Source organism: Stenella coeruleoalba, assembly GCF_951394435.1.
Source record: "Stenella coeruleoalba genome assembly, chromosome: 8".
In the NCBI taxonomy this organism is placed as follows: Eukaryota; Metazoa; Chordata; class Mammalia; order Artiodactyla; family Delphinidae; genus Stenella; species Stenella coeruleoalba.
In genome coordinates, this window is record NC_137154.1 from 56,564,957 (window position 1) to 56,589,364 (window position 24,408).

Sequence of the window (24,408 nt, forward strand, 5' to 3'; positions counted from 1 at the left end):
CTTAAGAGAAATTCCAGAAAAGCTGGCCTGGAACCGTGTAGAACTGCCATTCCCCACTAGGAGACTTGGGTTGAAACCCTGCTGCACAGGAGCTGGTGATCTTAGAAGCCACTGAACTTCTATGGGTCTCACTTTCCTCAAAGTCACACAGGAGTTGAACAACCCTGCCTCCCAACCCCACAGGCTGAGTCCAAGGACCAGGAGAAAGAAAGCCTGTAAAGGCACCATCTGAACGTTCCTTATTGCTGCCTATGTTCACAGGAAGAGAGGCCGAGAATCGCACACGTGGAGAGGGATCGGTGCTCTGTCAAAAGTTTCCCGTGTCAATCTTCTGGAATTAGGCCTCCAAGAATTTACTTTTCCAAGCTGTTCGCTACTGGAAACAGACATAATTCTTATAACCCTACATGTTATGGCCCAAGCAATAAAAACACAACTGGCTTTCGATTTTTTTTTTCAACAGGCATTCCCAAAGCAATCTTATATAAATGGTTCTGAAACACGAGGCAGAGACAGAGGGGCTGAGTAGAGAGACAGAACTCAAACAAAGAGTCCTGCCTGGGTCACGGACAAAGAATGCCAAAACCTTGGCCCGTCGCCCCCTGAGCTCCTCGAATCTGACTTGGGCAGAAAACCTCATTCATTTACAATTCATTAAATCTGATCACTGGGACATGGCCTCAGCTGACCTTGCCCCTGTTCCATCTGTGAAATGCAGTCTGGCTTAGAGGTAGGGGCCCCACAGAGCACAGGCAAGCTGGCTAACTGGGTGGCCAGGAGACCAGGTTCACTCCTTACCCCACCACTGTGTAACCTTGGACAAGACACCTTCCTTCCCCAGCCTCAATGGTCGTCCCTATCAAACAACAGTGTTGGATTAGAGGCTTAGATTAGAGGCTGTTCCTGTCTCATCCAATTCTAAGTCCCTTCTTTGGGGAAGTCGTCCTGATCCCTCAAAGAATGTTTGCTGAAAGGAACTGGTATCTGTGAAATTAAAGCATGCTTAATCAACCAAAAGGAACAAACTGTTTTAGAGCACATTTAAAGCACTCATTTCTGTGTCCCGAGGGAGAACAAAACATTAACTCATTCTGATCCATAGGAATTTTCACCTGTTTGCTGTTGGTCTGAGGTAGCTAAGTACTTTACAAACCTGAAAGTAATAAATACTACTATCATTATAGAGAGCAACTTGGGGCATTCACTGCATAGAGTCAGACTCTAGGCTAAGACCTCTATATACCACAGCAATGGCATGACACAGTCTCATGAACTCCACTTTTGTATGAAAAAACTGCAGCTCAGAGAGGTTAAGTAACTTGTCCAACGTCACACAGCAAGCGGTAGAAGTAGGAGTCCAACCGTATTCACTGTGGTAGCATCTGAAGCTAACCTGTCATTTTATAAACACACTCTGGTTTATGAGTATGTTACTTGTCTTTCCTTATAGTGGACATCAACTTCGAAAAAGCTTTTTGAGCTATAACTGATGTGCAGTACTATACATTTTTAAATTGTATAACTTGATTTTTGGTATCAGTATACAAACTGAAGGGTCACTACAATCAAGACGGTGAACATATCCATCACCCCCAAAAGCTTCCCCTTAACCTCCTCCCCTCACCCATCTCCAGGCAACCACCGATCTGTTTACTATCACAAGATATTACTTTGCATTTTGTAGACTTTTGTATAAACGGAATCAGCACATATTTTTCTGTTTGGCTTTTTCCACTCAGCATAATTATTCTGAGATTCATCCTTGTTGTTGGGCTTATCAAGAATTCCTTTTATTTTTATTGCTGAGTAATATTTCATTGTATGGGATATACCACAATTTGTTTACCTATTCACCTGCTGATGGACACTTGGGACATTTACAGGTTTTGGCTCTTACCAGTAAAGCTTCTGTGAACATTCCTGTACAGGACTCTGTATGTAAATATGCTTTTATTTCTCTTGGGTACCTATCTAGGAGTGGAATGGCTGGGTCATAAGCCAGGGGTACATTTCAATTTTTATGAAGCTGTCAAACTGTTCTCCGAAGTAGTAGTACCATTTTACGTTTCTGTTGCTTCATGTTCTCGTCAAAGTTCAGTATAACCAGTCTTTTCAATTTTAGGCGCTTGAATGGGGTTGAAGTCATACCTCATTATGGTTTTAATTTTCATTTTCCTAATGATTAATGATGTTGAACATCCTTTCACGTGCTTATTGAAAAAAATCTTTAGCTATGATATAAAAATTTGACAAAAATAACAGTGCTAGTCAGCATGTATTACACTGTTACCCTGTAACCCTACTATAGGTATACCTGGAGGTATTAGGGGTTCGGTTCCAGACCATGGCAATAAAGTGAATACCGCAATAAAGTGAGTCACATGAATTTTTTGGTTTGCCAGTGCATACAAACATTACATTTACACTATACTGCAGTCTGTTAAGTGTGCAACAGCACATGTCTAAAAAAAAGTATATACCTTAATTAAAAAATACTTTATTGCTAAACAATGCTAACCATCATCTGAGCTTTCAGCTTTTCAGTCGTAATCTTTCTGCTGGTGGAGGGTTTGAAATATTGTGAGAATTACCAAAACGTGACACAGAGACATGAAGTGAGCAAATGTTGTTGGAATAATGGCGCTGGTAGACTTGCTCAATGCAGGGTTGCCACAAACCTCCAATTCGTAAAAAAAAAAAATGCAATATCTGGGAAGCACAATAAAGTGAGGTATGCCTGTATGTGACAGATATGATGCTAAGAGTTTTACATATATTATAGCATCTCACCCTCATAACACATTAATGAGGACAGTATTAACATCCAGTTTATAGATGGGGAAACAGACTCAGTGAGGTCAGCTAGTTTGGCCTACTTCCCACGATAAGCTGGCAGCAGGGCCAGGTTCCCTTCCAGCTGCTTTACACCCCAGAGGGAGGGCCTGCCATTTACACTGCTCTTGTGCAGGGCTGGCATCCCATCTCTCAGGCACAGTCAGGACTTGGGAGCATAACCAGACAGCGGCCAAAAACAAAAAAATAGAAAAATTTTGTCTACACTGCAGACAAATGTGACACTGTTACCTTTCACGCAGTCATTCCCTGTTTGCTAGAAACACAGGACAGTTTAGCCAAGGCACACTGTGGCTGAGACCCTGATCAATATACTGATACTGTGTAACATTAAAGGCAAAACAGATATCTGGAAAGTAGTTAACTGAGAGCCTCAAATCTAAGAACGGGCATCAGAACACCAATGCTGAGCACATTTACGGTGCGCTGACAGAATCACTGAAAAGAACTTTATTTTTGTTCCTTAAAGGCAGGTGTCCTTCAAGCTGTTGACACTTATGTAAGCACTGGAAATGTGTCTGGAGTTTTCCTTAGCCCAGAGACTAAGTTCTAGCACCCAGGGCAAGGCTACGTGCTGTAAGGGAAAGATGAGCAGCTAGGAGCAGGCCGGCGAGCCTCTCTGGACGTCAGTTTCTTTCTCTGGGCTGCCGATGGCTCATGTGGGATTTCTCCCTAATACCCTTCTAGTGCCGGGATACTGCTGTTTGCACTTAATTGGCAGGAAACACCAAACATGAGAGCGGTAGTAAATGAGACAGTATAACAAGAAGAGCCCTACCTAAGTAGAAGAAATTTTACCTTTGCATTTTACTTTAAATTCTTGCCTTTAGGGGTGGGATAGGGAGGGTGGGAGGGAGGGAGACGCAAGAGGGAAGAGATATGGGAACATATGTATATGTATAACTGATTCACTTTGTTATGAAGCAGAAACTAACACACCATTGTAAAGCAATTATACTCCAATAAAGATGTAAAAAAAAAAAAAAAATCCTTGCCTTTGAATTGTGGTGTTTTCGTTCCATGTCTACAGAATTACATAGCCCTTGGAAGAGCAGTATTCACATCTCCCGCCATCCTGGACGACACCCGCGACTCTCCTGCTGATACTCACGATGTGATATCACCTATATATAGCTCCCTTGCACCATCAGAAAACAGGCCAAGCTCCTGAGTTGGCTTCCTTCTTCCTGAGGTCACCACATTCCCCCCGGCTTCCCCTGTGGATGCACTTTTCCAGAGCTTACAGCCTTCTTCTCAGGCTCTGTCATCTGCCTGGGGAGTCCTTCCACATTTCCCCACTTGGAGAGCTCCTAAACTCACAGGGCCCATGAAGAAGAAGGCCTCTCCTCTCCAAAGACTTACCCCGGTGGCCCCCAGGCAGATTAAGTCACCCTTTACCTGCATTCCCCCTGGCTGGAGTGCTCACCTCCAAGGAGGCCCCTTTCCCACTGTATATCTCACATGGTGAGATATATAGCATCAGCAATGATATACAGCATTGCATATATATCATATATATATGGCGTATATGATACCTAGCACTGCGTCATCAGTAAGCTTGTCTGTTTCCTCCCACTTGACCAGCCCAGCCCAACAGAAAGAGAAAATACATACAACAAATAATTCTGCATGATAACTAACTACTACAAATATAATAAAGTATAAATAAAATTTTATTCTACCCACATTTCAAGGACCCAATAGCAACATGTGACAAATGGCTACCATATTAGAGAGCACAGATACAGAACGGTTCCATCCCGGCGGAGCTTCTACTGAAAAGCACTGGTCTAGAATATCTCTTTGGGGAAGACTTCTCAATGGTGGTAAATTTGCTTCTTTAAAGTGCAGTTGATTTCCCTAAATAAGCAAAAGACACTGGGACTGCAGTATGCGGAACACGGACACCACCAGGAATACTGATACTATTGGTTACAAGATGTCACTTCTACCTGATGAGTCACAGCCAACCATGCCACTTATAAGCTGGCTTTGAAGGTCAATGCTGGCTATTAGGAACCCCTCCAATCTATTCTCCCCCTTACCACTTCATCACCCAGTACGACACCTTTTGCTTGAGTCCTTCTGAAATAACTTGATCTACCATTTTCCTGTTTGTATTTGTATATGCTGTTCCTGCCGTGTAGAACATCCTCTCCTGTCACCCTGGCTGACTCATGACCCTTCAACATAGTTCAAGCTTCACCTCCTGTGTGACACCTTCCCTGATGGCCTCTGTGCAGAAGTGGCTGTCCTCCTGTATGCCCCCTGTATATGTACACCCTTCTTCAATCACTCCTTCACTGGCATGTGTCTTGAAGGTAGCAGCTGTCTTTTTCCCTGACTTGGCCAACCACGGTGCCTGGCAAATTGCACATGCTTGACAAATACTAATTGATAGATTTGTGAATGAATGCCTGAACTCCCAAAGTCCCAAGGAGGAGTTCCAACCCTGTGTCCAGCAGTGACAGCATCACCTGAATGTGCGGCCCCTCCAGGTACCACCTCTGAAGGCAGCCCTCCTCGTTGGAATGTGTACATTCCAGGCCATATTTATAACAGGCTTGGCTTATAAACTTTTGAAGCATAGAATGGAAAGAAGTCCATGGACGGCAGCTGAGCCATCCCCCTGCCTTCACAACAAACTCACATCCAAAGCAGGCAAGAAGATAAAAACCTACCTGGCTTTTTACAGAATTCAAAACCACCCCCAACGAGCCATGCAACCCTGAATCAAGAACTGAGGGTACCTCCCTCTCTGTGCTGCGTCAGTGGCCTCCGTCTGCTGTGTGACTCACCCCGCTGCTTATAAACCACCTGAGCAGCTGGGAACAAGGAAGCTGCGCGGCCCACACCCACGGGGATGAGTACTGCTGCCTCCACGCTCAGAATGGCGCCCACTGTGACCACAGCCCGGGGACGGATGTGATCTCTCCTGCCTCACTCACTCAAAGGCAACGGGGTCCATCAATCCCCAGCTCTTTCCTGGGAGTCAGGGGTGGGTACTGGGTAAGATGGTAAAATCAGATTGGCAGTCAAGAAGCTCGAAATTTGGACTCGATGCTGTGATATGGACTTTACGGTGGGTTCAAGTGCCACTACACAGCCAGTCACCATACATGGTGTGTTGCAGATAACGTCCCAGCCTTATTTCCTCCACTTGAAGTGAAGCTAACGCCCTCCTACAGGGTTGTCTGTAAGGAGGTAGAGAGATTAGGGGCTGCCACACAGCAGTTGAGAAGATATTGGACACCATCCCTGTCTCCTCCCCTTGGCCAGATGTCCCATGAACTAGCTGGCTTTGTGGTTGAGGCAAGGTCCATCCTCCTCTGAGTCCTCAGGTTCTCTAACTACACAGGTGAGCCAAATTATCCCTCAGTTCCCTTCCAGATCCAGGGTGGGAAGGTGTTGGGTATGACAGTTTGGGGTGTGACAATTCCAGTGTGATGCTGTGTGTGTGTGTGTGTATGTGTGTGCGTGTATGGGGGGGAGAGGGGGAGAGAGGGCGAGGCCTTTTTTTTTTTTTTTTTAGTTCCCTTAATGGAGTAAGGCAGATTGAAATATTTTGATTCCAACCCATTGTGTTCTCTTTGTTCTGTATATATTTTTAAAGCTTATCTTTGTCTTTTAGCTCTTTCAACAATGCAAATCCTCACAATACAAGGTAAAGTTTTTCTCCCTCCCGATGACTTAACATATAAAAAAGAGTTAAACCCTTATTCTCTGTATTTAAATCTTTGATGCTTCCGATAAAACAGGTTGGAAGGGGTTGGAACAGAAAAGCACTCGGTTTATCTGAGTGACTAATAGAAAGAGAAGGCAGGCTTGCTGCCCGCCAAGAAGAACGGCAACCAGAGCGCTTGCAGGGCAGCCTTCTGCCTTGATCACTTCTCAGAACCCTGTCCCTTCTTGAATCCATGGAGTCAGCACTTCCCAAAGAGTTTCTGAAGGAATGCTGCTCTTAGGAGAGGTTCTGCAAACACTTTTTTAAACTCTTATGTTGGGAGTTAGAGAACACTTATGTGCTATTTCCCTCTCATGGAGATTCACATCTGTAGAGTCAAGGCTCTGAGAATTCCTGCAGTGCGAGAACACATTTAACCTGTCTAATTTGGCATTTCTCAAACGTATTTGGACACAAACCAGTGTTTTAATGGGGTTCTTCTCCTTCACGGAAAAAAAGCTATTACACCCTTCCACATATCCACACACACACGTAATATGGAAAAAATGCTTGAAACCCTGTTCCAGGAGGCCAGCATGGGGCAGAGGTAACAGCACACATTTCAGAGTCGGATAAAGTCAGGTTCAATTCTAAATCCACCAGCAGGGTAGCCTTAGGGATGTTACTTAACTTTCCATAGCCTCAGCTTTGCCATCAGTGAAAACCCAGCTGATAATATCTAGAGTGGCGCTTGTGTGTGCCCTAGGTGAGACGAGCCCTGCACAGAAGTTATCTGCCACACAGAGGAATTTTTTAAATGTGACTCTGTCTCATCTCTCCCCTTTGCAAAATCATATGCGGAGACATTTGAAAACACACTGGTCATTTTTTTAAACGCTCATAAAATTTTAAATCAAATCAAACCATTTTACATAAGAAGCCTTCTTGGAATGTCATTCTATTACCGAGTCTGCAAGTTTTCTTAGAGTCATCCAGAAAAAAAAAAAAAAGGCACGGCCGCTTCCATACGCATATATGTGAAGGAGACCGAGTATTTCACACAGCTCTCTGGAATTTAATATCAAGGAATTTGCCCGTGTCAAATAGTACTTTATTTAACGGAATGTGATATCACTTGATACAGTCATAAAGTGCCTTCCTATCAAAATACAGCTGTTATTAACATTACTAACAACTGCTTTATCCCAGTGCATTTTATTGAAGTCATAACGATGGGCACTTTTGGAATAAGTGTCCCTGGCTAATTTTCAGAGGCCTATCTCCCACAGAGAGTTCATATGGTAATTCCAGTGGGGTAAACCCCAGCGGGGTTTTCACCAAGGTAGAATGAAGAGTTTAAAATGCTTGAAAGAGAGTCATCTCCAGGTCACCAATAATTAAATAGGAGCTAAAGGAACAGAATATGGAAAATGCGTAATCTTCCCTGGCTCTGAAATTAAAAAAAAGGTATCAGGGGACAGTAGGTTTGCAGGGAGACTTGATCTCCATCTACAGTAGGATTCCTTTCAAGCCTGGATGTCTATTTCAAAATACCCATTAAAAGTCTGTGATGGACTTTAATTATGAGAGGCAGGTGATAAGAGTGCACTCTCTCCCGTTGTCTGGGGTGGTTTAGAGCTGCTAATCACCCCCTTCTAAGAGGTGCAATGTACAGATACCACTTTAAAGAGGATGGCTGGACTGCCAGGGAGGGCTTCTTACCCCACAGGCGGTGCTGACAGAAAGCGAGTTAAAATACCTTGGGGCCCTGCAAAGTGCACTGAAGGGACCTCTTGTTAAAATCAGTGACAGGGCTTCCCTGGTGGCGCAGTGGTTGAAGAGTCCGCCTGCCGATGCAGGGGACACGGGTTCGTGCCCCGGTCCGGGAAGATCCCACATGCCGTGGAGTGGTTAGGCCCGTGAGCCATGGCCGCTGAGCCTGCGCGTCCGGAGCCTGTGCTCCACGACGGAAGAGGCCACAACAGTGAGTGGCCCGCGTACCGCAAAAAAAAAAGCAGTGATAGTTTTCCCATTAATACACAGTTGTTGGACCAAGGGACTCCCTCATCGCCTCTCACTTCTGAGCCTCCAAGGTCATGTACACACACACACACACACACACACACACACACACACACACACACACACACACGGTAAAGGACAGCAGAGAAAGGAGCCCATCTTTTTTTTTTTTTTTTTTTTTGGTGGGGGGTACGCGGGCCTCTCACTGTTGTGGCCTCTCCCGTCACGGAGCACAGGCTCCGGACGCGCAGGCTCAGCGGCCATGGCTCACGGGCCGAGCCGCTCCGCGGCATGTGGGATCTTCCCGGACCGGGGCATGAACTTGTGTCCCCTGCAGTGGCAGGCGGACTCTCAACCACTGCGCCACCAGGGAAGCCCGAGCCCATCTTAACAGAAGTAGCCAACTCTAGAATCAGAAAGACCTGACTTCGAATCTTGACTCCCTCACTTCCTGCTGTGTGGTCTTAGGTAAGTTACTTAACCTCTCTGAACCTCCACGTCTGTCTGTAAAATGGAGACAAGAATACCTGCCACCTAAATTTAATGAGGCCCCTGATAATAGGTTACCTCATAATGTCATCCAGCCCTAGGAAAGCAGAAGCCTTGGAGTCTGTGTTTGTCTGACTCCATTGTTTCCTGTATAGCAACTCCCTCCGCCCTGAGAGAGAAACTTGCTGGAGAGGCCGGCTGAGAAAGAAAAACGATAAATTATTCAGAGGCATTAACATCAAGTCTGATGTAGGTATAAAAATAGTTACAAAACACCACAATCCTCTTGTTTTCATTACAGCAACCTTGCCTCCCTGGGAGGAACAGGAGGGGCTAGGGTCTGGCCTGAGGCTGGGGCCTGGGCCTGGGGCAGGAAAGCCTCATCAGGCTTCTGTGTTGCTCTTCTCACTACTCATCTTCCAACAAAGACCAGGAGGGCACTTGCTTGTCACCTCTTTATTTTAAACCAGGCTTCGGATAGGCTGGCTTAGCTTGGAATTGACAGTATGCTCAGCTATCGGAGCAGCGAGAATTCTCTACATCTTGCCTTCTGTGAGCTCTCCAGGGATGCTGGGCCTGATCCCAAAGCTCGGATGCCAAGGAGCTGGCTGGTAGGCTGCCCTGAGCCTAATCCCTCTAGGAGTCCCACGCCACGGGCCTGTGTCGCCCAGGACTATGCTGTTCCCAAAGGCACATATTCTGGGAAGAGAACAGGAAGAATCCAGCTGGAGTTAATGTTTACTAAGTACCTACTCTGTGCCAGGCACCCTGCCAGACACTTCACCTATATTGCCTCTGACAGCCCTCAAAACAAATCCCTAATTAGCTGAAAGCCTGTACATTTCACAGGTGAGGAAACTGAGATTCAGGGAAGTTAAGGGACTTGCCCCAAAGCTCTACCAAAGAGTCAGGGCTCAGACTGCGATAACCTGACTCCCAAGCTTGCTCTCTCCCCCACTCCCTCCATAAGAGCAGAGCATGTGGTATGAAAAGGTCTTCATGAAATATTCAGCTGCCTTTGTAGCTCCTGTTGCCTCCAGGCCAGATCTGAACGCTTACTCAGGGCTCTTTTTTTTTTGGCAGGGGAGCTACATGGAAACAATTTCCAATTCATACTTAACAAGACAGGGAAAAGGGCCTGTTCTTGGCCTGCTCCAGGTTTGGGGGAAATCTATGCTCACGCCAGGAACAGTAGGCACGGAGCGGGACTTGAGGGAGGGTTAAATGGGAGGCTAGAATCAAACCTACTGCTTCCATGAGCCAAGGGTCTCAGAGCGTCTCTTTGGCCGACTTTGCAGGAGAGAAAAGGGGAGTGATCGGCAAGTGAGAGGAAGCCCCGGAGGACAGAGGAGGAATATGATCGCAATATTTCTTGTCCTTTTGAAAAACATATTCTCACCCTTCAAGTCTGACCCCAAACACTTCTTTCTGTTGGAATCTTGTTTTGCCTCCCCCAGACAACCTGGGTATGAGAGTTCTTTCTCAGATGTGTCTCCCTGGTGCCCGGCTGTGCTGGAGGCCCGATTAACGTTACTCCGTTTCCTCCTGAAAGCAGGTCCTGTTACTCCATATTAAAGATGAAGGAACTAAGACTGAGCGGTTACTGAATCTGCCAAAGGTCATACACACTAGCGCAGCGGATCTCACCCAGGGACCACTCCGCCACTACAAAGAGTCATCCAGTTAATGGTGCCAAAACGGAGAACGCGTGGGCAAGGGATGGCTCAGCCAGGATTTAAACAAGGTCGGCCTGACTCTCCAACTCACCACGTCTGACAATACTCTTATGCTATCGTAAGAACCTTTAGGTCTGAGTGGATTCCCCTGCCCTCTGTCCTGAAGGACACCTACTGCAGGTTACAGCTCACTCAGCAAGCTTTAATGGACTGATTCATCAGGATACTCCATAACGGTGCCAAAGATCCAGATGAGCAGCCTCAGCAAAGGGAGCCAGCCATTCTGTAACTGAATCTTTAAAGAGTCCAGCTTCCCACCGCCTGCAGGAAGCTTCTCCTCCATACTCTGACAGCCCCTGCTTGCACTCCTCCCACGATGGGGAGCTCACTCCCTTTACAGGCAATGCAATACTTGGTAGGATGTTCTCCCTGATACTGAACTGAAGCCAGCTCTCCACCCAGCTCTGGCCTACCTTGGCCTCTGGAGCCCTTGGGGAAAGATTGCTGGTTAGCTCCTAAGAAACCAGCCCCAGAGTCCTGGTCAGGTTTTCCTGACTGCTGGAATGGTGAAGCAGAAGAACACAGATGTGGAGCCAGAAAAATCCAGACTCAAATTCTGGCTCCATTGCTCACAGAGCTGGTAACGGAGCACTGTAAGTCAGCCTGGCAGAGCTGCAATGTTCAGCACACAGTAGGGGGTTGCTCAGCACACAGTAGGGATCAAATGGCCTATCTTAGCTGGACCTGGCACCCCCTCTGCTGTGAGCTCTGTGACGTCTGCTGGCCTTACCCATGTCACATCCTCTCTCTGGCCTCTGCCTGCCTGCCTGCCTCTGGGGTCCACTTCTGAACAAGTAACTTGAATTTCAGGATTATTAAGGGATGGGAAACTGAGATGAGTGACAACACCAAATCAAGAAATGACAACCATGAGAGTTACCATGGCAACACTTTAACTTGAAAAGTTCCAAGAATGTGCTGTAAATGATAGGCATTCCACCCACCCATCCCCGGCCCCGCCACACACACACACACACACACACACACACACGCACACACACACACCAGCCCAAAGGTGGGGGCCTTAGAAACTTGTTTGGTGCCTGAGACAATCACCCAAACTCTGGTGTAGAATGAATTTCCTGCCTATTTCCACCTTCAGGGGTAGGTTATGAAGGGAAATTCTCTTTCTAGGAACCTTAATTAATTTCAGCTACAAGGCACCAGTCATCAGTGCAGGCAGGTGTCGGGAGAGGCTGCACATCTTCTATTAAAAGTTTCAGCTGAAAATTCCGAGACATCTGAAGATGGTGTGTATCTTTTTCTTTTTTTTCTTTTTTTTTTTTTTTTTTTTTTGCGGTATGTGGGTCTCTCACTGTTGTGGCCTCTCCCGTTGCGGAGCACAGGCTCCGGACGCACAGGCTCAGCGGCCATGGCTCACGGGCCGAGCCGCTCCGCGGCATGTGGGATCTTCCCGGACCGGGGCACGAACCCGTGTCCCCTGCATCGGCAGGTGGACTCTCAACCACTGCGCCACCAGGGAAGCCCGATGGTGCGTATCTTGCTCCTGCCACAAAGGACAGTGGACGAGCTCCCCACCCCTCCACTTCCCGTGGACTAACTACAGAACAGCTCCTGCAGACGGACATCTCCTTTACGGTCAGGTAGATCTGGGCAGGAACCCTGGCTCCCTGACTCACTGGTGGCGGTGCGGGGGTGACCTTGGGTAAGAGGTCGAACCTCTGTGAGCCCCATTTCCTCCTCTGGAAAATGCGAAAAACAAGACCTCAGCTTGAGGGCTGTGAGGACTCAAGAGGTCATGTAGGCCAAACGTAGCACAGAATTCAGCAAAGATTGAGAGACTCTTCTTGAGAGTGGCAGACACTCTCTAGGCACTGGGGTTACCTCAGTGAACAAAACACCAAGATGGCTGCCTCGTGGAGACGCACCATGGTCCCGAGAGGCTAAACAGACAAATGGAAAACAGCCAGACATATATGAAAACAGAAATCTGATCCCCCAAGCTCTGCAGGAACCAGCCCCCCATGGTCAGGACTTGGTCAGTAACCTGCCAGCTTTCCTAATTTTTCCTCCCGTCCACATCAGGACCAATGAGAAAAGACAAATATGCTTCCCAAACCAAACACAGAAGACGGCCCGCTCCCAGCTTCCTCAGGCCAACAGCCTCCAATCAAAGCAGCGCTCAAGGCTTCCCCTGTTTTCACTGTCAACCTTCCCCACTTCCCTGCCTGCCTTTGAGTCTCACCCGAGGCTCATGATGGTGGCCGGTTCCCCTGTTACAGCCGGCTCTGAATAAAGAGCCTCTGCCTGCTCTCAGCTGGGCGGCCTTTATTGATGTCCACAGCCCATACGCATAACAAAGAAGTAAATTATAGAGCATGTTCTGCCCTTGAACTGGACCCCCAGTCCTGCCCTCAGATTATTCTTAACACAGCAGCCAGAGTGATGTTGTTAAAATCGTAACACAGGGCTTCCCTGGTGGCGCAGTGGTTGAGAGTCCACCTGCCACTGCAGGGGTCACGGGTTCGTGCCCGGTCCGGGAAGATCCCACATGCCGCGGAGCGGCTAGGCCCGTGAGCCATGGCCACTGGGCCTGCGCGTCCGGAGCCTGTGCTCTGCAACGGGAGAGGCCACAACAGTGAGAGGCCTGCGTACCGCAAAAAAAAAAAAAAAAAAAAATCGTAATGCATAGTATTTAACACCATGGAAAGAAGAAAATACACAGCAGGGTAGGAGGGGTCTGGAAAACTAGGGGCAGGGAAGGGGGTTCACCAGTGCAACAGGATTGTCAGGGTGGGCCTTGAGGAGAAGGTGATGGAGGAGCAAAGATTTGGAGGTGGGCAGCTAGCCATGCAGATGTTCAGGGGAAGAACACTCCAGGCAGAAGTCGTAGCCTTGAGGCAGGAGTGGGCCTGAAGTGTTCCAACAGAGCAGGAGGTGGGGTCAGAGATGCCGGGGAGACTTGGCATGGACTCCTCCACGTTGGAGGAGTCCACCTCCTTTGTAGGTCGTGTAAGGACTATGACCTTTACTCCAAGGCCAACGGGGAGCCATTACAGAGTTTTGAATAGAGGGGTGACTCGTTCTGATTCACGTCTTAATGGGATCACTCTAGCTGCTGTGTTGAGAATGAAGTGCAAGGGGGTGAGTACAGAAGCAGCAGCCCAGTGAGGGAAGCTATGCAGTCCTCCAGGTACAAGGAGATGGGGCTCCGACCAGGGTGGCAGAAGTGCAGGTGGTGGGAATGGTCAGGCTCTGGATATATTTTGATTATGAGCCTAAAGTTTGGGAGACACCGTGTTAGTGGCTTTCTTCTCCCTTTCCCTCTTCCCTCAAAAATACAGACATCTTCACAGATCCAGGAAGCAAACTGTGGTCCTGGTCACCCTGACAGCCCAATGACCATCGCGCTGAGCACGGATGCCATTCCACACACACTGGCCAGGAGCTGGGGTGCCAGCGGGGCACGTCTGCTCTGGGTGTCTCCAGTGATACCCTGGCACTGCTGGTGAGTGACAGCTCCCCACATAAAATGTGAGCAATGATCACTTCCCTGATCTAAGTCTTAGCAAACAAGAAGGAACTTAAACTGGGCTCAATCCTTCCCCGGGACCATTTAGCATCACATATCAAAAGCCTTAAAAAAAAAAAAAAAAAAGCTGCATACTCTTTGACCCAGCAATTTCGAGTAAAGAAATTGGGCTGAAGGAAATAAACAGACAAGCACATTAAAATGTTGATCTCAGCATTACTGACAGTGGTAAGAAACTGAAAACAGCAACAGGAACTTGGTTAAACAAATAATGACATATCCTTGTGACGGACTACTATGTCGCTATTTAAAGTCATTTTGGAGAGAAGGTTTAATGGCGTGGGGAAATGTGATATACTAAGGTTGCAAAACCTTGGTATAATCTGTACAATCGGCTCCAAATGGTGGGGGAGGGGGTCGGGGGAAGGGGAGTAGGATTATATGTGGACTCAACATTGGAGAGAAAACCAAAAGGCTGGGAGGAGCTACCTCTACCTGGCAAGGTCGTGGGTCATTTTCATGTGTTCTCTGGGTTATCGTAGGTTTCTAAAATTTTCTGTTGTTTACAGGTACTACTGGTGTAATCAGAAAAAAAAAAAAAAAATCACATGAAATAAAAACACGATAAACGTGATAAAATTTTCAAAGTAATATTTATCCTAGCAATAAAAATAACTACCTATTCCACAATGTGTCATGAGGTTTAATTAGTTTGAGGACATGAAAGAAGCCTGAAGAGGACAATGTAGTACGTGGAACTGGAATCTTTCTGTGACACTATGAAAATGGCCAGTGTTTACTATGTCTAGCGTCCCCCTGCAGCTTCCACCACTGAGGCCACCACAATACGACAAAGAGATGCGCAGATCTGATGGACTGCACTCACTCTGATACTCCACGCATGGTAGTCCTGAACTTGGGGAGATGAGAAGGAGGAGGGAGCAGGAAGGAAGATCAAGGTTTTAGAACCTGTGGGCCTTCAACAAACAGCATCAGCATCTCCTGGGAGCTTATTAGAAATGCAGAGTCTCAGGCCCACGCTCCCGCTGACTGAATCAGAACCCATGCTTGGAAGAGCCCCCAGGCAGTGCCCATGCATGTTAAGTTTCAAAGGCCCTCTCCAGAACACAGCATGTTTTCCCAGCTTGGGGCACGGGGGTGGGGTGTGGTTTGAGATGATCTCAAGTAGGAGGATTTCTCAAGCAAATATTAATTACCTAAAAGATGTAAAAATCACCCAAACCACTCAGAGGTGCAGAGTCTCCGAGCCTTTGGGCCATATCAGGACTCTGGCACCAACCCTGAAGAGCTACTTCCATCTCACTAGCCTTTTACAGGAAGTGGAACCGCATCAGGCATTCCCTTTCCTACCCAGGGAATCCTGAGGCCCCGCTGGCTGGGTGGAGAGCTGTGCATGAATAGTTAATAGCGCTCTGCCCAGAAACAAACATAAAAGGAGCAAAACCAGGTCAAAGCAGTATCACAACATCTCCAGGCCAGGGCTAGGCCTTTTCTAGCACTCACAACATAACTGTGTTGGAACAAGAGGATAGGCTGGGAGACAAGGCTACTTTTCTAACCCTTGAAGATGCCCCAGTTTGCCAGAAGGCCCGGGGAAGGGGTGGGAAAGAAGCCTTGATTGCTATATCTGTAGTCCCACGGCTCAAATAAATTAGGTCACCTGCCTCATACATAAATTCCTCAACACAGGATCACTTTACACTTCTTTGAAGAAGGGAGGAAACAAACATGTCACGAGGCTCTACACTCTGCACCATTTCTCAGTCTCGGCTACACCTTGGCATCACCTGGGGAGCTCTGCGGAGCTCTGATGCCTGGGTCCCAGCCAGAGCCGTTACAGGGCACTCGGAGGTGGGGCTGGGGTGCTGGTCATTGATAAGAGTCCCCAGGTGATGCTAAGGTACAGCCAAGGCTGGAACTCGAAATCTAGCACCTGCCGACCGCTCAGAGAAGCAGGTGGAGAATGATTCTGACCACGCTGGTGCAGAGTGGCAAAGGGACAGAGCTGGAATCAGAACCAGGATGGTTTTTCGGCTTCTACGGGCACCTCCATTTTCAGAAGGCAGGGATGCCAGAGGTCCTCTCGGAGTCTGACCTGCAAAAACCTGAATAGGCTTCCTTGAACCCTCCCAAGCACCCAGACTGCCCCCCCACACACATGCACACCTATGTCCACCGCTGAACTACGATGACAGTTCAGTCAAGGCTCTGGAAGGAAGAATCACAGGACCAGGAGGTGAGTGGGTGAGGAGATAACAGGAAGGAAAAATAGCGATGCCAAGAGCTGCCATTCACACAAGACGCTGCCTGTGAGGCACTCTACAGGCTTCACCAACCCCACACCAACACTTTGAGGTAGAGACTTCTAGTTTCCATTTTATAAATGAAAAAAAGAACGTTGAAAGCTCAGAGAAGTAACTTACTTGAACTCGTACAGATACCAGGAGATGAACAGCGAATTCAACCCAAAATCCATTGGCACTGACTACTGTCTTACATGGCTTTAAAAAGTACTTAACTGAAGTACCTGGGAGAACCATCCATAGTGGAGGAAAAAGAACTCATGACTCTGGTGACCCTCAAGAAGTTACTTTGAAGGCTCTGGAAATAACGATGCTCATTCAACAATGACAAGGACTCACAAAACTGCCACATTCTTGCATGATAATCCTCTCAACATCCTTACCCAGTAATCATTATTATTCCCAATTTATGTATAAGGAAACTAAGGTGTGGAGACATTAAGTAACTTGCCGAAGTCCCACAGCAATAAAGTATCGGGATTGGCAGCGGGGCCATCCACAAATCCAGGGTCTCTTTCAAGCTACCAAGAGGGGAAGTGTGGGAGGAGACCTTTCAAGAGGGCAAACAGTGAGCTGGACCACAGCGTCCTGGATACTTCCTGGAAAGTGTTTCTAGGCCGAGCATCCCTGCCTCTGTCACTCTATCAGGATTACTTTTTAGTTAGGCATCTTTTTGCTATAATCATTCAACCTGCATAAAAGGAATGTCCACTTTATTTATTCCTGGAGAGGGACGAGTGTATGGCTGGGAAATGTTGAGGGGTTTACACCGGATTAGGATGAAGTGCATCCCAGGGAAACCAATACACAAAGGAAAACGGCCCAGGCAGCAACAGAGCTTGCCAGCCTGTACCGGAGACGGCGCATGACTCAGCATCAGCCAGGAATCGGTTGAGTCCCAGCTCTGCAAACCCGAACCCACGTGACAGGGACAAGTCTTGCAACCACCAGATGCCACACTCCTTCATCAGGAAAGTAGGGATCCTGCCAACCTCCAGAGAGCATCCTGGGGGACAAAGTGGCTGACGTTCTCAATGGCCCCAAAGTCACCTGCGTCATTACTTACCTGTGTGTGCCAGGTGTTCTGCTGAATGAACACTTAATCCTCACAGCCGTGTGATATGAGATGGGCTCCGCTGCTTTCCCGATTTCACAGATGAGGACTCTGAGGCCCAGAAGGGTTGCCCGAGGTCACACAGCCAGGAGGTGACGGTCAGGGTCTGACCCAGTTCTTTCGGGCTCCAAAGCTGATGTTCTCCCCCAATACTCCAGGCTGTTTAGTCGTAATCACCTCGGAGCGCTCACCGTAGAAACTGACTTCAGGGTCTGTAAAGAGCAATTCAGGTTGGATGCTAGGAAGCACGTCCAGGCCTTGACGGCAGACAAACACTAGACAGGATAAGCCAGAAATTCCAAACTGCTAGAAAGGGCAGATTAGGAACAGCTGGGAGTCCCTGACCGCACAGCACAGGGGAGAGCACAGGGCCCCGGGGGAGGGGCACGCAGTTGTCAAACTTTATAGGTTAGTTCAGTTAAAAAAAAAAAAAAAAAAAAGTAAAATAAAATAAAACACAAAATTTAGGGGAAAAAGCTAAACTGATTCTCTCAAAATCATCAAAAATTCTATTAATTCACAGGTTACAACCTTTAACACTTTGTCTATTTCTTTTCAGCCCTGTTTCAACAGATGTCTGCTTTGAAAAATATATTTGGGATTTAACAGTAGAGTGTTCAGTATTTTCCTAAACATAAATTGTATTGTGGCATTTTCCCATGACACAAAAAACATGTCAGAAACAACATTTAATCTTTGTATAATATCCCACTGCTTGGCTCTGACATATTTTACTTGTCCAGTCCAATTGTTTTTCTTCTTTTTTCACCATTATAAATAACACTACAATGAACATTTTTATTCTTACATCTTTTCTGCCCATCTCTGATTATTTTCTTTGGCGAGATTCCTAGAATTGGAATACTGGGATAAGGGGAGTAAGTGTTTCTAGGACTACTGACAGTTATAGCCAAATTGCTTTCCTAAAAGCGTATGTTAATTTGCTTTCCACCAGCAGCAAAGGAGAATACCTGTCTCCCAGCACCTTCTGCAGAATCTAACATTGTCTTTCAAACAATCTTGGCTAGTAAGCGAAAAATAGTAGCATGAACCTGCAAAGAGGCACAGAGACTTTAAATAACCTACCTCTAGTCATAGAACCCGTACGTGGATGAACAGGGATTTGAACTGAAGTCTGAGCTCCAGCTGGGTGGGTGCCTACCCACCACCCAGAAGGACCCAGCCACAGCTTGGCTGTCCAATATCAGGTATCCTTTTAGGCTATTTTACATGAGAGTTCCAGAAGGGCAAGGACCTTTGCCTTAGCCTTTGATTATCCCAAGCTTCTAGACCAACAATGTCCAAAAGAACTTTCTGCGATGATGGAAATGATCTGTATCTGGGCTGTCTGATAGGGGAGCCACTATCCTCTCGAGTGCTTGAAATGTGGCTAGTGCAACTGAGGAAATGCATTATTAATGTGACTTAATTTTAATTAAATTTAACTTAACTTGTGACTAGTGACCACCACCTTGTACAGCACAGCTCTGGAGTCACCTAGTGTACCACCGAGTATTTATTAAGTGACAAACTCATGGAGTCCCCTAATGTCACCTACCTCTATCACCCTTCCTGAAAGGCAAGAGTCTGCTTCTTCTACCCTTATCGCTGTGTGTCCGTTTGTTGTCTCAGATGCAGGGTTAATGCTATTTATCTGCCGTGTGGGGGTGATGTGAAGATCAGCTAATTAATGTGTGCAAAGAGCTGCACTGCTGACTGGTTCTCAGAATAACTGCACGTTAATAAAACGTTTCAATGACCAATACTCATCCAGAGGCCAAAGCAGGGCTGGGTTTATTTAGTAAAAGGCTGGTTTCTCTGACCCATCCTGAACCAGATCCTTCCACTGTGGCTCTCATCAGTGCAAAGTCCTTTTATTTGAAAGATTTCACCAATCGGAAGATACTGAAATTTACCTTCACCATGGTTTTGATGTCACAGTTTGATGAATACATTAATAATACAAACAAGACTGGGGACGGCGGATATTTAACCAACTTGAACAAATTGCTTTTAAGCTCTTAAGCGCTTTAATTGCTTGCATGATAATGATGCGAACTTTTAAATGTCTTGATCCACTCTTAGGTAGGCCCAGTAAAAGCACCTCTAAAGGGAAACACTTTGCTAAGCACTCCGTTTTAATCATGTGGCATTCTAGAAAGTTACAAAGTTGCCACGCTAAGAAAAATAAGGTTTGCGGGCCAAGAAGTGTACGATCAAATGCTGGGCCTTGGTGTGTGCCCCTGGGCGGATGGCTTGACTTTCGGAGCTTGTCTCCCCATCCAGAACATGGCCCGAAACAGCAGCTACCTGACACACAGAAGGCACTCTGTTTTGCTCCTACCCCATCCTTCCACTTCCTGGACAACCACAGGATGAGAGGATTGACAATGTCCCTGCCCACCCTGCCTGGGGAAATGAAGATGCCAATTCTCAAAGCCCCAAAGGCAAGAACGGACACATCCTTTACAACACCAAACTATAAATATAAGACCGTTCCCCCTGACATCTGGAGGTCACTATTATTACTTTCTGTAATAATGTCAGAGTAGGAAGCAGCTTGAAACCCTGCTACTCCAAGCTGGACTATGGACCAGCAGCAAAGCATACCCTGGGAGCTTGTCAGAAATGCAGATTCTTGGGCCCCAAGAATCTTCAGACCTACTACAGACCTACTGAATTAGAACCTGCATTGTAACAAGATTCTTGTGTAAGGTGTGTTCATATTAAAGTCTGAGAAGCACTACCTAAGAAAACATCAAATCTACTCTCCTCTCCCAACCTAATTTTCTAGAGAGGGAAACTGATTCCAGGAATGGGCAAGTGTTTTACCGGAGCCATAAGTATTAGCTCCAACTCTTTGGTTTGACTTTCAAAGAGTTCAAAGACCAGACTTTTAGAAATCAACAATCATTCCACAGCGAGAAAATGGGGTCTTTATGAGACAAACATCCTTAAAACCTAGGGTTCTTGACAATTATAATGAATAGTCAATTGCATCTGATATGCTTTCCCTACCGTGGGCCCAGGCCACAGGGCTACCATCCATTGGCAAAGCAAATGCAGGACTCAGGGGACAGGGACGAGGGGACACGGAACACCTGCTCTTGAGATCCTGCTACATTGATGTCCTGTTTCCTTTTTGTTTTCCAAATGAAAGAAAAGCCCCGATTTGAGGTTTGGAATGTGACAAAGAACAAAAATATTCTCTCACCTTCCCTAGTGAAACTGGAGTGGAATCAGTATCAAGGCAGCATCTAAACACTTGTCAGAATTCAGAGTCTGTGACCAGCAAAGTGGGTTTCCTTTTGACCACACCATCAAACAATGCTGAGGTGTCCTCTGCATCCTATCTAAAGGAACTCCTGATGTCTCCTGCTGAGCCGGGGGACACCTTGGTAATGGGAGGACAGGACTTCCCCCACTGGCTGCACGGAATCCTCTGTCAGATGACAAGGCATCTAACCACAGGGAACAAATCTTTTCTGGGTCACAGAAATCTGACACGTGAAAGAGGAAGGCTGACAAACACACCCTCAGATTGAACTGGCCCAGGCAAGGATGGGACAAGAGTAGAGCCCAATTACTACCACTTTGGAAACAGCAATATCGGCATTTTTTTTTTTTTTTTTTATTGTGCCCAGGGATCATGAAGTGAGACATTTAGGCTGACTTTCCCAATAAATGCTGTGCAGGGTAGGGTGGGGTTAGGAGGGTGGATAAGCTTACTGTGGGGTGGCTTCCTTACTAAGCTCTTCTAAGGCTTCTGAACCAAAAAAAGGAAAAAAAGAAAAGAAAAGAAAGGCAGGGGGGAATCCAAATGCAAAGACACACTCACTTCTCTGAGGAACTGTTTGTCGTTCACCAGGGAGCCAGCCCCACCTACAATACAGAGACACATATTTACATATTTCAACTCCATTGCTGGCTGAAGGGCTACAGAGAGTGAAGACTCATTCGAAGAAAAATGTTCTTGGAAAAAAGATTTGCCTAACGGTTTAGCAGAACAGCTCAAAGTTATGCAAATCCCCTGCTTGAGGTTTGTTATCACCCCTACCTTCCTCTACTACCTAAGCTCCCAAGAGGGATTGCAAAGGAAGCTGTCATAGTCTGGTTAAAAAAATGAAGTAGAAATCACAGTAGACCCTACCGCTTCTCATGCGTGACAGAAGTCTCACCATGGCATATGCCTCTGACCCTACGATCCCACTTTCTAGGGATTTATCTTAAGGAAATACTAAAATTACACAGTGTGTACAAGAATAATTACTGCTGCTTTGTGATAATAACAAAAAAACTAAAAATAAACGAAAAGTCAAAATTTGGGTACTGTTCAACTAAATTATGCCATATTAAAGCACTGGGGTTCTACGTAGCCATTAAAAATGTTGCCATTGGGGGAAAAGTTATAACATGGAAAGCTTTATCATTAAAGGAAAATAAACATTCAAAATATTGTAACTATGATCTCACTTTTTTCTACAGTCAGAAAGAGAAGGTGCAACCCAAAATGTGGTGAAACATTTTCTTTTTGCTTTTCTCTATATTGTCTTACTTTGCTACAGTGAACATGTATTGCTTTGGTAATTAGAATAAAGACAATAAAAGTCAGGAAAATAACTGTGACAAAGTAAAAATATATAACCTACAGAAGACTAAGCCTCTACATTTACAGTTTCATTAGAAGCCTTCCTTATGGAAAACTATAAATTCAGGGATCCACGCATGCTTGGTTCCCTGGGAACTGGGGCATGTGTCACTTTCAAAGTGGCCCCCATAGCAGTCTGTCAGCGCACAGTAAAGATGGAGCGATTTAGTTTTCAGTTACAATAAGCCAGGCTGATAGACCATGTAAGAACGCAGGTAAAAAAAAAAAATTGGCCCTGAAATTGACGTTGATTTACCCTGCTAGGCTCTTGGAATCAAACCTGCAAGGAAGTGATTTAAATCCCATTGTTCTTATGTTTTATGTTTTACATTTCTGGACGTGGGAGAATGTATTGGGACAGGAACAGCAGGAGGGTTGGGGTCCAGGTAGAGCAGCCGTTCATTAGAACTATACCGGCAGCTAAGTACCCAGGTGAGGATTGTACTGTGCGCTTAGTAGGTTTCATTTTCCTTCAAACTATGACATTTAAAGAGTGAGCAGGCATCTCAAACTGAGTCCCTTGCTTGTGTTGCCCAACAGTATCTTGAATTCTTAATCACCTTCTTTCCCATATTTGTAATTTTTGATCAGGAAATATCAGGTTACGCAACATGCCAACCTGCACAACGATGTAATTCTGTCAGAAAAAAAAGGACTCAATGAGGGAGAAATTCTAACAAAACTGGAAATGACTTTTCTAAGAAAAGAGAAGATATTTTGGTTTCAAGCATTTGAGCTGTTTTTAAATAGACTGTGGATGCAATATTGCTGGTTCTTCTGGGGCTGTTGAGTTCCCTGCCCATTCCCCACCCTCAAATGCACAATGTTCCAAAGGGATGAAGGAGGTGGGAGGGAATGACCATCTGTGAATGGCCTGCAGCATGTCAGAGGTTTTATGGACCTTAATCCTTACAGTGTTGTAAACCAGACAATATCTTCCTATTTTACAAGCAAGAGAACTGAAGTTCCAAAGGTAATTTGCCTAAGGCCACAGAGTCATGACTCCCCTCCAGAAAATTAAGGGGTTAAAGTCACATCCTATCAATTTACTGCCACAAAACCAGAGAGGGTTGAGGAGATTCTACGACCTAGAGTCAGATCTATTGGAAGAGAGCCTTTGGATATCCGAATCACCCACCCTTACAATACCCAGCCTTCTACTGCAACACTCGTTTCTACGGAGTTCACTACCTCGTATTCCAGATCGTTCCATTCGCTTCTAGAACTGTCTTCTGATGGTTCTTTTTAAGGCTGAGCCTTGATTCTGCCCCCTGGGCCCCCGCACTGAGCAAGGCTGATCCCGTTTCCCCCACAGTCCATCAGGGTGATTCACTGGCCTACTGCCCCCATTCCACTCCCCTTCCGCCCCAAAAGAGAGGCCTTGATACTAGCAGGCTGACAGATGAATCCAAGAGACCTCTCTAGAAAACTGAACCTCTCCGTCCCTGACAACTTCCCCACCACAGAAGATGGCGAACTCACACACCAACCTGCACACTGCCCCCACTCAAAGACACGTGGTAGGAACAAAACCTTCCCTGAATTAGTCCCCTAAAACTATATGAACGTCTCCATCCTAAGTCCTGAAGAACGTGGGGACGTCCAAATATCCAAACATTCGCAAAGCAGGGCCGAGAGGAGACACACATTCACCTCAGGAAAGTCAGCTCCGACTGGTCCAATTCCACCAGGTGAAAGGACTTCCCATCCTCACCGTCACCAGAGAAAACAGATTGCTTCTCAACGCGCCCTTCTAACGCCTACAAAGAGAGGAATCTCCTTTGCCAGATGACTGGCCTCGCCGCGCACCTCCCCTCCCAGGCGCGCGCGCGAACACACACTCGAGCGCGCGCGCGCTTCCACTGCCACCACCTGTGAAAACATCTCTTGTAACTTTGGCGAAGAGAGCTCCCGGCAAAGCTGAGCGGCAGGGCGCCGGGAGCGCGCCGGGGGTGGTGAGGGTGGAGGGCCGGGCGAGGAAAGGGGAGGGACGCGCCGCCTGCACTCCGCGCCGCGGGCTGGAACTTGGCCTGGAACGCGGCGGTCTCGGCTCGGGTTTCCCGCC

The 24,408-nt window shown here is 46.7% G+C and overlaps 1 protein-coding gene across 1 annotated transcript in view; it reads right to left on the reverse strand.

The window, feature by feature from the left end:
• TENM4 (teneurin transmembrane protein 4) overlaps positions 1-24,408 on the reverse strand; it is a 2,953,681-nt gene that overhangs the window by 711,555 nt on the left and 2,217,718 nt on the right. The window contains exons 15-16 of the mRNA XM_079930721.1: positions 21,534-21,577; positions 17,648-17,907 (exon numbers count right to left, since the gene is read on the reverse strand). The gene's annotated coding sequence lies outside the window, so the exon portion shown is untranslated. The remainder of the gene's footprint in view (positions 1-17,647; positions 17,908-21,533; positions 21,578-24,408) is intronic.